The sequence below is a fragment of the Thamnophis sirtalis genome, unplaced genomic scaffold, assembly GCF_051295495.1.
Source record: "Thamnophis sirtalis isolate CommonGarterSnake01/CBP01778 unplaced genomic scaffold, rThaSir2_p1.2 scaffold_7, whole genome shotgun sequence".
Taxonomy (NCBI): Eukaryota; Metazoa; Chordata; class Lepidosauria; order Squamata; family Natricidae; genus Thamnophis; species Thamnophis sirtalis.
In genome coordinates this window covers 25140542-25154764 of record NW_028261387.1, presented here as the reverse complement: position 1 = coordinate 25154764, position 14223 = coordinate 25140542, and the positions used below count along the sequence as shown (strand labels likewise).

The 14223-nt window shown below is 39.6% G+C and overlaps 1 protein-coding gene and 1 long non-coding RNA gene across 2 annotated transcripts in view; one reads left to right on the top strand and one right to left on the bottom strand.

Moving 5' to 3' along the window:
• AK4 (adenylate kinase 4) overlaps positions 1 to 14223 on the top strand; it is a 139980-nt gene that overhangs the window by 75551 nt on the left and 50206 nt on the right. The gene's annotated exons all lie outside the window — the stretch shown is intronic.
• Positions 1 to 14223, bottom strand: part of LOC106553052 (uncharacterized) — a 33725-nt gene that overhangs the window by 5200 nt on the left and 14302 nt on the right. The gene's annotated exons all lie outside the window — the stretch shown is intronic.

Sequence of the window (14223 nt, the reverse complement as noted above, 5' to 3'; positions counted from 1 at the left end):
AAATTTTATTAAATTTCAAATTTCAATTTCAATTCTCTCTCAGCCTATGACATCAAGCTCAGATGACAAGTTGGTTAGTCAATTTCTGTCACAACCAATGGATTAATATTGGTTGATCTCAGGGGTTGGTTCCTGCTACCATTACTACCGGTTCGGTGACTGAAACATTTTGCACTCCGCATGTATGCACATTTGCACTTAAAAGAGTTTGCCCATGCACACAACATTAAAAAGGGGGGAGAATTACATTTTTTCAATGAATATTATTCTGTGCATGTGCAAAACAGAAAATCAAGATGGCACCACCGAGGCTAGAACCAGTACGGTAATGTGTCTGCTGGAGTTACTACTGATTCAGCCGAACCGTCTTATACTGGTAGGAACCCACCTCTGGTTGATCTGAATAAAAGTGGACCCTGCACTTGCAGAAAAATGTTAGGAAGAAAAAAAAACACAAGGATGGAAAGAATAGGACAATTCCAACAAAAGGAACTTACCATTTTATAATTTTCCAAGTATCAGCATCCATAGAGGGTTTTCTACAATAGAGTTCATAAGGATTTTTTTTATGCCTTATTCAAATCAGGGTATAAGAATAGAAAAATACTTACGACATTTATGCCTATGATAAGTACAGAACTTTTATTTTATAGGTCTATAGTTTATTGGAATTGTTTAAATAAATAAAACCTTTCCACATTTTCCTTCTTAATAATGGATTTAATTAGTTGCTATATGAGAACCATTGTAATGTAAGTTACGAGAAGAGCAACAAAGATGATTAGGGGACTGGAGACTAAAACATATGAGGAACTGGATATGTCTAGTCTTATGAAAAGAAAGACTAGGGGAGACATGATAGCAGTGTTCCAATATTTCAGGCATTGCCGCAAAAAAGAGGTGGTCAAACTATTCTCCAAGGCACTTGAGGGTAGAACAAGAAGCAATGTGTGGAAATTAATCAAGGAGAGAAGCAACTGAACTGAGGAGTAATTTCCCGACAGTTAGAACAATTAATCAGTGGAACAGCTTGCCTCCAGAAGTTGTGAATGCACCAACACTGCAAGTCTTTAAGAAGATGTTGGATAGTCATTTGTCTGAAACGGTATAGGGTTTCCTACCTAGGCAGGGGGTTGGTCTAGAAGACCTCCAAGGTCCCTTCCAACTCTGCTATTGTAAGTAAAATTGGAAACATTAGCTACCTGAAAATATGAAACAATAGAGAATCCATATCTTAATGATGGCAAGAGTTAATCAACATTGATTGAGCTAAGAATGCTTGGACCTACATAGTTCTAGAAGGGGAAATGCAGTAGGATACACTAAGATGTAAATGATCAAAGAGGGTTGGGCAAGGAAGGAAGGCAATTTCCATCTGGATGTAACCATCTGGATGTGTCCATAAATGCATCAAAAGTCATGTACAATTAGAAGGAGACTTTTGTTTCCTTTGTTTCCTTTATTTGTATGCCGCCCTTTTCCCTGGGGGGACTCAGGGTGGCTCACAATTCAAAAAAAGGGGGGGGGGAAGACAAACAGTAGACAATACAACATGTTAAAAAAAAAAGAGCACAACAGTCACACAGTTCGGGTGGGGCTACAATCTTAACCCCAGGCCAGCCGGGACAGCCAGATCTTTAAAGGACTGGAGGGTGGTGAGGGTCCGAATCTCCACGGGGAGTTCGTTCCAAAGGGTCGGAGCAGCCACCGAGAAGGCTCTCCTCCGGGTAGTTGCCAGTCTGCACTGGCTGGAAGATGGAATTCGGAGGAGGCCTAATCGATGCGATCGTATCGGTCTAGTGGAGGTAATTGGCAGTAGGCAGTCTCTCAAGTACCCAGGCCCACTACCATGAAGGGCTTTATAGGTGATAAGTAGCACCTTGAAGCGCACCCGGAGATCAACAGGTAGCCAGTGCAGCTCGCGGAGGATAGGTGTTACGTGGGTGAAGCGAGGTGCACCCACAATCGCTCGCGCGGCCGCATTCTGGACTAGCTGAAGTCGCCGAATGCTCTTCAAGGGCAGACCCATGTAGAGCACATTGCAGTATTCCAGCCTAGAGGTCACAAGGGCACGAGTGACTGTTGTGAGGGCCTCCCGGTTCAGGTAGGGACGCAACTGGTGTACCAGGCGAACCTGGGCAAATGCCCCCCTGGTCACAGCTGACTTTTAATATTCTCTAAACCTGTTATCGTTTAAGATGGGAAGCACTTTCAAACCTGCCCCTGCAATATGTGTCAAGTTTGAATGTAATTTGAATTTAATTCTCCATCTCCTATGGAGCTAAGCAGGAAAATTAAGAATTGTCTCACTAACACCAACCCTAAGAAATGGCAACTTCAGTGAACGTGTTAAGGAAGAAATGGACATACAGACACTATATATTTTTATCTAATAAACATAATTTCTAGGAGTGTGCAAAAATGTAGTAGTTCAGCTAGAACTTGTGACACACTGCAAACTATCATAAATTGGATTTCTCTGTGATGTGAAAGTAGTTTAATATTTTTCTGTTTCCGTGAGCAGTAGGTGGATATCAAGTATCTATTCACAACTATCTGTGTGTATATTACAATGATAGACATTTTCTGGGAAGACCTATGCAATACAATCCCCTACTGATAAGAACACTGCAAGAGACAGTTGCTGATTAAAATAAACTTTCCCTCTTATCAGTGATGCTGTTACTTGTTTCCTATTCACAATGCTGTTCTATGATGAAGATCAGTTTTCCTACACTTTGGTAAATAATTCATGCATTATTTTGGTGTTCTGCATTGTCTTGTTGTTAAATGTTCAGTAGAATTAGTAATCCATTAAGTTCATTTTACTAAGCAAGGAGATCTTCAGAAAGTCATATTCATCTTGAATCTTTGTCTTATAAAAATGGGGCTGGGCAGGGAAAAACAGTTTAATGGCTCAGTAAGCACAGCAGGAGCATCAATCGTTTCTTATACATAAGTTAACAGGATCAAGAGGTAATTTCTCTGCAGAAAATGTTCCTTCCCACACATAACCAATGCAGTTATTACTGGAATACAGCAAGGAAATACATCAAGTTGCAATATATATCATTTTTACAGAAAATGTACTTTCTGGTAAGAATATGCTTATGGTTCTCTATTCCTTGAGGAACATGAAGCTTTTAAAAGAACTATGAACACAGCAGCTCTGCTCTGCAATTTGCAGGCCTCTAAAGATAATGCATGTTTCAGTTACGGTATATGGTATTGAAGTAATTTGTTCAATCTGAAGATCAATTAAACTATTCCCCCCACCACCACCACCAATTTATTTCCACTTTTTTTTTGAAAAATGTAATTATTTGAAAACAGAAAAAGTGATGTAGAAAGTATCAGATTACTACATTCATAAACCACCATGGAAGTATCTGAAATGATCAGGTAGATTTTCAAACCAGACCCAGATAAGAATAGCCATGAATGCCTCAAAAGAGTCATGGCACGACAAAACCGCCCTACGCAAAATAGCGGAGATTAAATCGCGTTGCTAAAGTCGCGACGTCATCACCGCGCGTCATCACCGCGGGGACAACAGCATGGCGACAGAAGGGCGTTCTACATACTTCGTTCTTTCCCTCCAAAGGTAGCCCTCCTCCTCCAGATGACAGCGGCAGCGGGCACGGGGCAAAGTGGGCTGCCCAGCAGCAGCAGCCTGCGGGAAGGGTCCAGCACAGCCACGGGGGGCAGCAGGAAGCCTGCGGGGGCCCCGAGCAGGGCCGCCGACGTTGGCGGCGGAGGAGGACGCAGCAGCGGCGGCGGCTGAGGCTCTCCCGGGGCCGGCGAAGCGGGCTTGCCCGGCAGAGGCAGGCCGCCCTCTTCTTCCTCAACAACATCTCCTTGGATGGGCGGCCGCCGCCACCGGGCAAGCCTGCTTCGCCGGCCCCGGGAGAGCCTCAGCCGCTGCCGCCGCCCGCCCTGCCTCTTCCTCCGGGGGAGGCGCCGGCGGCGGAGGCCGCCCATCCAAGGAGATGTTGTTGAGGAAGAAGAGGGCAGCCTGCCTCCGCCGGGCAAGCCCGCTTCGCCGGCCCGGGAGAGCCTCAGCCGCCACCGCTGCCGCGTCCTCCTCCGCTTCCTGCTGCCCCCCGCGGCTGAGCTGGACCCTTCCCACGGGCTGCTGCTGCTGGGCAGCCCGCTTTGCCCCGTGCCCGCTGCCGCTGTCAGCTGGAGGAGGAGGGTTACCTTTGGAGGCAAAGAACGAAGCATGTAGAACGCCCTTCTGTCACCGCGCTGTTGTCGCGGCGGTAGGGTCGTTTTTTTCTTAGCGCTTCGGACGCCGCGGATTTGCCTCCGCACTTATGTCGGCGCGGATAAGGGCATCGCGGTTTTGTGGTGGAACCCAAAAGAGTTACAAGTTCTATATTCATAGCCTCTGCTCAGAGGACACTATATTGCCATTCATTCTTTGAAGAAGTCAGAGATTTGGTGTGGGAGCGAGTTTAATGTAGTGGTTAAGGTGCTGATCTAGAAACCAGGAGCCTGTGAGTTCTAGTTCCATCTTAGACATGACATTCACATTCACACTCTCTCAGCCCAACTCACCTCACAGGGTTGTTGTAGGAAAAATAGGAGGAAAAAGAAGTATTATACAGTATATGTTTGCTGCCTTGAGTTACTTGCAAAGTAATAAGTGGGATAATAAATAAATAAGCAAATAAATCTAAGAAGTCATTTAAGGCATAAAGCTGAAGCAAAACAAGCCACACTATGGCTTAGTGCAACATGAATCTAAGGTACATCTCCTGTAGCCTGAAAAAAGCCCAAAATCGGGAAAATAGCCCAAAGAAGCCCAAAACTGGGAAATCAGATGAGAAGTAGCCATTGCAGGTGATTAATAACTCCTATAAAGATGATGGCTACCAAATAATCCATGTGATCACTAAGACATATTTTCTATTCTCTGGAGGAAAAGAACTTCAGCTAATAAAACTCACTTGATATTAACAATATATGTTGTATTTAATCTCTCAGGTGAATATTTTTTAGCCTTTCTACTCTAGAGTTTTCTGACTGGAAATATTAAACAATAATTCTGAACAATTTATGTGCCTAGCATTCACAATGCCACAATGTCTATGAGATTCTCAGTCAGGAAGTGGGCTGTCCCAAAGGTGCTTATTCAAAAGATTGTGGAACTCTCTTGAAACTGTTGAAACTTTGTAACTTTCAGTAGTTCTAAGAAGAAATCATTTGCACTGGTGACCCTGAGGGGCACAAATAAATCTCCAAATGGTCTCAATGACTCTCAGAAAGAGTGCTAACAACCGGAGGACTACAAGGAATATAAATCCTTCCATCCTCCACCATTCAGTCAGAACTGAAAAACCTTCATGAATTAGAAGCGAAACACCTTCAAGGAAAACCAAAGAAAGTCCACTTGCCTTTTGAAAAAAAGAACCTTTGGGACATAATACCATAAGTTTTTCCTTCTGCTTTCATTGTTTTGTTTAGCTTTTTAAATTCTACAGAAATGTTTAAGGGAGTGAGTACATGACTCTATGTGATGCCTGGAAGTGCTGTATTCTCACAGAATGCTTTGTTCACTTGGCTTTTATTTATAAAATTGCTCTTACCATCACCATCTTAATTTGCAAAAATGTTGATGAGTTCCAGAATTATGTCTGAAGATTTGCTCACCTGTTCCGAAACAAGGACAGAACGAAGCAAGGGTAGTAGAGGATCTCTTGCCTAAAGTAGCAACTGAGGAAGTGGCTTTCTGCAAAACAATTATCTTATGATTTGTTTCTTTCCCTAAAGCCATTTGGTAAATGAGAAATTATCCAGGCAGCATTTTGCATGAAAATATAAAAGTCCAGGATATAAAACTCCACCTTAGCATTTATCAACAGGGTTTTTCAATCTACAAAGTTCTTAACTACTGGAGTGGTTTGATAATTATTTAATAAGTTAAGAAAAAAACTAACAGTGGTTAATTAACTTCTTATTGGGTATCTCTGGCTAATGTAAAACCTAATTGCTTAACATATATTGTTAATGTAAAGATAACAGGATTTATACTGTGCCGGGAGAATGTTTCTGATAATATTTATTTACTAGAACAGTTATTTAAATGGCTGTTTAAATAGGTTATTTCAACTAGCATTTATTGAAAATGAAGAAAAAAATGCATATACTACTAAGTTTTCCATCATGCTTGATTCAAAGAACTACAAGGAAAGACAGAATTGTGCAAATTTTACTCAAAACATATCAAAAACCAAAGCAAATTCTAAGGAAGAATTGTTCAGATTGTGTTCAAATGGTTGGAATTGTTTCTATACAGCAATGTATGTTGCAGTTGTGAAAACCATTTGCTATAACAGTGAAGAAGGATTTCCTGTACTATTCAGTTAGTTACTCAGAACTGGTTATGATTCAGCTGAATAGTGTGTAAGAGCAGGTTTTAAGATCAACAAACAGAAGGTGAAGATGTTAACAAAGAATATAAAAACAGAACACAAACAGAATTGGTGAATTGAATCAGAATTGGTTTTAAGAATGAAATTAAAGTGAAATATCTGGATATCATTATGACAAATATGAACTCTAGGTTATTTCAGATCAACCATGTTAAGACATGGAATGAAATTAAAAAGGATAGTTTAAGATGGGGAAAAAACTAAAACTGTTGGGAAGACTTTCTGTGATTAAAAATGAACATCTGGCCTAGAATCAGTGGTGGGTTACGACCGGTATGCCAATACGGGGGTACCATTGCCTGCCAGGAGCACCGGGTACAGTTCCGGTATAGTGCTCCAGATGGCCCATCTGCCCATGCTCCTTACCGGTATTTGAATTATTTGGGGCTTCCGCGCATGTGCACGGAGCGTACGGTGCCAGCGCAACACTCTGCCGAGCAGCTGGAGCATCACAGAGGTGTGGCGGAGCATCACAGGCAGTAAGTATGCATGCACACGCTGTGCACGTGTGCGGGTGTGCTGCACGCGTTCATGTGGTGGATGCTGGGCCCCGTTGCACCGTAACAGTTGCACCAGGATCCGGAAACCACCACTGCCTAGAATGATGTGTTTGTGTCAGACAATGTCTTTTTTACAACTGATACACCATTTAGTCAGTGGCAAAAGGGTATATCTAAATGTGTGTGGCAGGGAAAAAACCATAAAATATAAGATGATACAGGATGCAGATGAAAGAGGATGATTAGGTTTACCTGATTTAAAATTGTGTTTTGCAGTTTGTTTGGTTCAGATGAAAGAGTGGGTGATGCTGGGGAAACAGAAGGCTTTTAGAGCTAGAAGTACATTTAAAAGAACATTTATGTGGCGTGGATATTTGCAATATGACACAGTCATGGTTAATGAGGGTTTTAAAAATAATCACGTTAGTTGTAGCATATTGAAAATATAGAATAGATATAAATCCAGGTTATACACAAAAACACTTTTGTGGCTTTCAGAGCAAGAAACATTTTATAGAGGAGAAACAATAGGCAAATACAAAGATATCATAAAACATTAGAATTTTGTTAAGGGAAATATAAAATAAAATCAAGAGAAGAACTGGCAGGGGGACATAGTGCCAGTTTTTTTTTAATTTAGAGTTATTGGAAAGATTTAAAGTAGACAAAATGGTATGTGGTTTTGAACCAAGTCTAAGTTGACAATGGAATTATATACAAATGAAACTTTTAATAAAATTTGAAACAGAAAAACAAGTGAAAATACCTTCACTTGCTTTTGTGTTTCAGATTTGATTAAAAGTTTATAGTTTATGATGAAGTGAGCTAAAATCTCTATAATATAGGGATGGATCAATGTGAAAAGATATGGTTGAAAGGACTGGAATGTACATTGTTATAATTTTAAAGAGAATTTTTATAAAATGATGTACCATTGATCTATGTCACCAGAAAAATTGTCTAGAACATGGGTGTCAAATTTGCGGTGTCACATTGCTGTCACATGATGTTTTGCAATGATTTTCCCATTCACAGAGTTGGGGTGGGCGTGGCCTGCATGTGATGCATCCGACCCACCGGCCACCTGTTTGACACCCCTGAATGTATAAAGGCACTTCAAGTTCATATTAGAAATGTGAATAAGAAAAGACATTATGGATACAGTGGTCAGAGAATCTTAAAGATTAATTAATCTTTGACTCATTGGATCGCTGTTTCATTTATGTCACCATTTAGAGATAGTTACTCATCTAATCAGATCAACTGATAGATCATAAGTGGGCAAAAAACAGAAGAACTTCTGACTTGCTGATGCCTTTCCCATTGACTTTTCTTGTGGGGAGCTTGCAAAGTAAGAAAAGCAAGTAAGATTGTGTTGCTTAGCTAAAATCTTCATAAGTCACTCATCCTAACCCAGCCCTTCTGTGGTTGCACTGCACTGCCCATTTGCATACCCCCATACACTCTCCCAGATCTATGCAACACACTTACAAGCACCCTCCCCAGCCCATGCTCTATCCCCACATACCTTCCCCAAGCCTACACCTCATGCATCCTCCCCTATTTGAACTGCACTGTCTAGCACCCTTCCTGACTCACTCCCCATTGAATCTCTCAGGCAAGATTAGGTTGATAACTCTTAATGCCTTTTTGGCAATGCTGTTTCAGTGAGTACTGGCACTTAAATTGTTTGAGATGAGTACTCCAAGGTCCTCGACAGAGTGAGGACCGTCTATGAGGTCATATCCGCCCAGCTTGTATTTGGTGTTCTGTATTTGGTGTTTTTGCCAATGTATGACAGAGCATTTGTTGGTTGAGATTTGGGATTGCCAATTGTTTGACCATTCTGACACTTAGTCAAAGTTGCTTTGTATGGCAACAGCATTGTCGGTGGTGTTGAATAGTTTTACATCATCAGTGAAGAGGACGCAGCTGCTTATAATATGATTGCAAAGGTGGTTTATGTAAAGTATAAAGAGTGTGGGTCCTAAAACGCTGCCTTGGAGGACACCGCTGTTAACTGGTGCAGGGTTTGATGAAGTGTTCCATATTTTGACTAGTTGTTGTCTATTAGACAAGAACACAGCTATCCACTTATGGATCCGGAAATGCCGTAATAGTTTAGTTTTAACAGCAGTTTGTCATGAACCACTGAATCGAAGGCTTTGCAGAAGCCAATGTAAATTGCGTCTATTGCTTTACCCTGGTCAAGTTGTGTAGTCCATATGTTTTTGTGCAGTGTAGGAGTTGCAGATGACAGGACAATTTTTTCCTGAAACCAAACTGCTTGTTATAGAGTAGGTTGTTTGTCCTTAAATGGAGGGTAATGGATTGGTTTGATTGACACTACAAGGCAGTGTTGAGGATGACAATCAAGTGTAGACGTCCTGCTAGCTTTCTCATTGACTTGGAGGAAATTGCCAGGGAGTGTTAGAAATGACAATCATATAACCTCAGTGGTTTAGCAGCCAAGCAGAGCTAAAAGAGTCATAATTTTACTAAATTTCAATTGCACAGGACAATCGGGGTCCCAGATTTTGTATGCAGTCTGTAAGTTAGCCCATTTGAAATACTTTCGTTCAAAAATTGTTGCCCTATGGTGCATTATTTCATCAAATTGAAGATTACAAATTGACAAATATGAGAATTGTAGCAGCATACAGATATACAATTGAGACCAGAGATTTTTCTTTTAGGATTGATGGACAAAACAGTGGGGCAGGGGAGTAATGGAATTTTGTTTTAGTATGTGACAAATACAGTGAGATTATTGTATGAAGAAAGATTTGACAGTACTAGCAATTGAAGAATGGTTAGTAAACATGATGAAATTTATTGATATAAAACAAATCGACTTATTTGATTAGAAAAAAGTCGGTATCTACATTTATTGCTGACTGGAAACTCCTTACAATGTTTTTGATGTCTGGACAGGACAGTTTAGAGGAAGAAGACAGATATGTTGTAACATTAGAAAGAGATATAAATTTATAATTACATTCTTACTGCTATAAGGGAAATTAGAATCTACTTTGTATCTCTTTTCTTTCTTTTTCTATTTTCTTTTTTTTTGTTCTTTTTTATTTTACTTTACTTTCTATTAGTTTTAATCTTCATTTTAAACGTTTTTAATAAAATCATTTCAAAAATTGAAAATGGGGAAACCTATGAAGTGTAAAATAGAGTCTGTTGTGAACCCTGCCCTTTTGTGCTTAAATGAAATCTAAATGGATCTGGCTGTGTATAAATGTTTATAACCCTCTATTTCCTCTGTCTGTTTTGAATTATTTAACGTGTCCCTCATGCTTACACTCAGTTAAAGCTGAAGAGTAGCCAATAAGGAGCAAAGCAATATGGCCATCCTGGGGAAAAAAGCAATTAAAAACCAACAACTTTTACTTCCTGTGCTTGAAATAAGATGTACTATAACTGATAGGCTCTTTCAAGCATCTACCAAATATAATAAGTATGTCTTAATGCAAAGATATTGTGAGCATAGGGATGCAATCTGATATAATACTGTACATAGCACATAGTAACCAGGATCTCCTTCGGAAATGTCTCTTTTTGTCTTTTTTCTAGATCAGACTAGGAATCCAATGTCCTATAGGTTGACTACTTTCATGATAAAGCTATAGGATAGTCTTGCTGATTTAATTATGCTTCCCTCCTCCTATCCTTAATCTTCATGAGAAACAGAGATTAGTCTTGTCTGAGATGTTTAGTCAGGTTACATCTCTGCCCCATAATCAGTCCAATTGTATCTGGCTATTGTCTTAGTAGTTGCTTTTCCTTCTATCTCTTAAGGCCATTCTTTCTTCCCTCTAGACATTCCTTCTAAGAAGTTAAGAATATTGACTTAAAAGAATAAATCCAATGGGATAATCAGGTGAGGATTTCTAATCCCTCTCTCCAACACAAGAGGATTTATTTGCTCCTGTATTTTTCAGTTGAACTGCAAAAAAAAATAATAAAAATTATAGCATAGTTATCAGCAAAATTGTTTGCAGATTAAGCTCATATGAAGAGACATAGCGGTAGAAGTGAATGGCCAAACAAAAAATACCAGATTACAATAAATAGAAGAAAATACATATTATTATTAATTCACACATCACAGAAATAAATGCACTTTATTTCTGTGATGTGATTTTTTTAAAACTTAGTTTTGTATATTTATGCTAAATATCATAAATTGAGACGCAGTGGTGCAGTGGTTAGAGTGCAGTACTGCAGGCTATGTCTGCTGATCACCGGCTGTCTGCAGCTTGGCAGATCGAATCTGACCAGGCTCAAGGTTGACTCAAGGAGGAGAGCCTTCTCGGTGGCTGCTCCAACCCTCTGGAACGAACTCCCCGTGGAGATTCGTACCCTCACCACCCTCCAGACCTTCCGCATAGCCCTTAAAACCTGGCTGTTCCGACAGGCCTGGGGCTAAAAGACTTGCAACCCCACTCGAATGGTATGACTGTTGTGTTTTTTTAACGGTGTATGGTTTTCATGTTTGTAACTTGTCTGTTTCCAACCCCCCTTGAACTGTGAGCCGCCCTGAGTCCCCTCAGGGAAAAGGGCGGCATACAAATAAAGTAAATTGAAATTGAAATTGAAATTGACTCAGCCTTCCATCCTTCTGAGGTGGGTAAAATGAGGACCCAGGTTGTTGAGGGCAATATGCTGACTCTGCAAGCTGCTTAGAGAGGGATGTAAAGCATTATGAAGCAGTATATAAGTCTATTGCTAAGCGCTATAAATAGAAGGACAAAAGCTATGAAGATACTGTATATGGTGAATAGGCTTGGTGTAAACTACATTTACAAGAGCCAGGCTGTTATAATGGTTAAGGTATTGGGCTAGAATCCTGGAGTCGGTAAATTTTAGTCCCAGATTAGGCACAAAGCCAGCTGGGTGATCTTGGGCTGATTACTTTCTCTCAGCCCTAGGAAAGAGGCAATGGCAACCACTTCTGGAAAACCTTGCCAGGAAAATTGCCAATATTTGTCCAGGCAGTCTCAGAATCTGACATGCATGAACAGAAGGGGAGAAAGAAGACTATTCTGAGTTATGTTTACTTCTCCTGTTTTTGATTGCATCTCAATTTCAATTTTGTTGGTTTGATATTTCATGTTCCTTTTTGGTATTTTATATAGCATTTTTCACCCTGAAAAGAAATAGCATACCATGTATTACATTTATGTGTTCTTTAAAGGCATGTAGTAATAAATGGGAAAAATAAGCAAATATTTTCTGTGGTCACCCAGAGGGTTCAACTTGAAAAAAAAATGCAACACATTAACATTCCAGATGTCTTATATGCAGATGGATGTGCCAGACAATTTTCTAACCACTTTCCAGAGTGATTTCTAATCCATAATACAATAACAGTAGAATGCCTATAAGGCATTCAAACATAAAAAAACAGAGTAGCATGGATAAATGTATGGCAGGAATGCAAATAAGTGCATTTTCATGTGGCATTGAAAAAGGAGTCAGAACTAACCACATACAGTAGAAGTTTTGTCAATGATTCACCAGTCTTTAGGAAGCATTTTCTTTAAAGTCATATTACAAAGGCTACAACCAAGCTAAACTTAAAGTGGAGTTTGACTAACCCTGGCAAGTATGCATTTAAATATGTGAATCTAGTCTACAGAATATATACTAGAATCAACACTTGAATTGAACTGGTAGCCATTCTGTGCTTTCAGAAATAATTAGCTAGATAATTCCAGTTCTGCATTAACAATTAAGCAAATTAAAAATGTCTTTGGGACAAACAAGGGAGTGGGAAGCCAGAATGTTTTTCCCCTAGTGATCATGCCTTAATTCTTTTACTACCATAATCAGTCAACCTTAGTTTTCAGCACTTATTGAGACTTAGCTAAAGCAATGGAAGAACCTAGGAGTACCCTGTGTTTAGGACATCAGTTGGCCTTAATCCAGGCTGGGTAATTCTATTTTCATACAGCTGGCCCTCAATTTACAACAGTTCATTTAGTGACCATTCAAAGCTACACGGCACTGAAAAAAATGACTTATGACCATTTTTGACACAACCGTTGCAACATCCCCATGGTCATGTGACCAAAATTTAGGCATTTGACAACTGACTCATATATGTTGCAGCTGCACAGGGTCATGTGATCACCTTTTGTGATCTTCTGACAAGCAAAGTCAACTGGAAAGCCAGATTCATTTAACAACAGCATTACTAATTTCCTAACTACAGAGATTCACTTAACAACTGTAGCAAGAAAGGTCGTAAAATGGGGAAAAATTCACATAATTGTTTCACTTAACAACAGAAATGTTGGGCTCAATTGCAGTCATAAGTCAAGGACTAACTGTACTTCAGGCATTCTGCATAAGATATGTATATACACGCAGAATGTATTGGAATAACACTATTGTGAGATTATTAGGACATGGCCTGACAAAGCTACTAAAAATAAGTCATAGTTGGGTGTCACCTGAACAGTTCTGCTTTCCCCAGGTCCCTTACAGGGAGTATTACAGTTGCTAAACAGGTTGTCTCCCTAGTTCCTGAAAGCCACTAATCTGCAGTTCCTCCATTTTATCAGGATTCAGCTTTAGTTTATTAGCTTTCATGTACAGTAGCTTAGTCCATTTCTGGCTTTCAGTAGTAATAATAATGTATTTTGATGGCTTAGTTTTAAAACATTCTCCTCCCATGCTTAAAAGCAACTGTAAAAGTAAAGGACGTCAGCTGTTTTCAACATGGAGGCCGCGTTTTTCTAGCCAAAAAAAAGTGCAAGATTTTATGATACTGCTTTAATTTAGTATGGAAACAAATTTACTCTTATCATGTTATTTGTTTTAAAGGAAGCATAGCAGGAAGGAAGTGCTTCATTGCAGAAAGGAAACTCGAGACAGTGTCTCGGTAAAGTTGCACAAGACGTAGTAAATTCTTTGTGCTTTCATTTTTATTATTTATATAAAAATGAGGAGAGGAGCACTTTAGAATTTGAAATTGAATTTTGTCTTCAATTGAAAGGACCACAGAATTGGAAAAAGAACTTTAAAGTAACTGAAAATTGGAAAGGAATGACAGCAGCTTTTTTTTTTTTTTTTTTTTTGGTCACGGCTAAATGATGTTTTCATAGGCTGTCTTGATCTTTTAGTACCCTCATAGTTGCTGTTCCTCTCTGTAAATGTTTTCATTTGTCTGAATTTTTCTTAAAGTGTAATGCTGGATACAATAATTAAGGAAGTCTGACTAGTGTTAAGTACAATGAAGTGAAATTGTTATTTCCACTTATCCAGAAAAG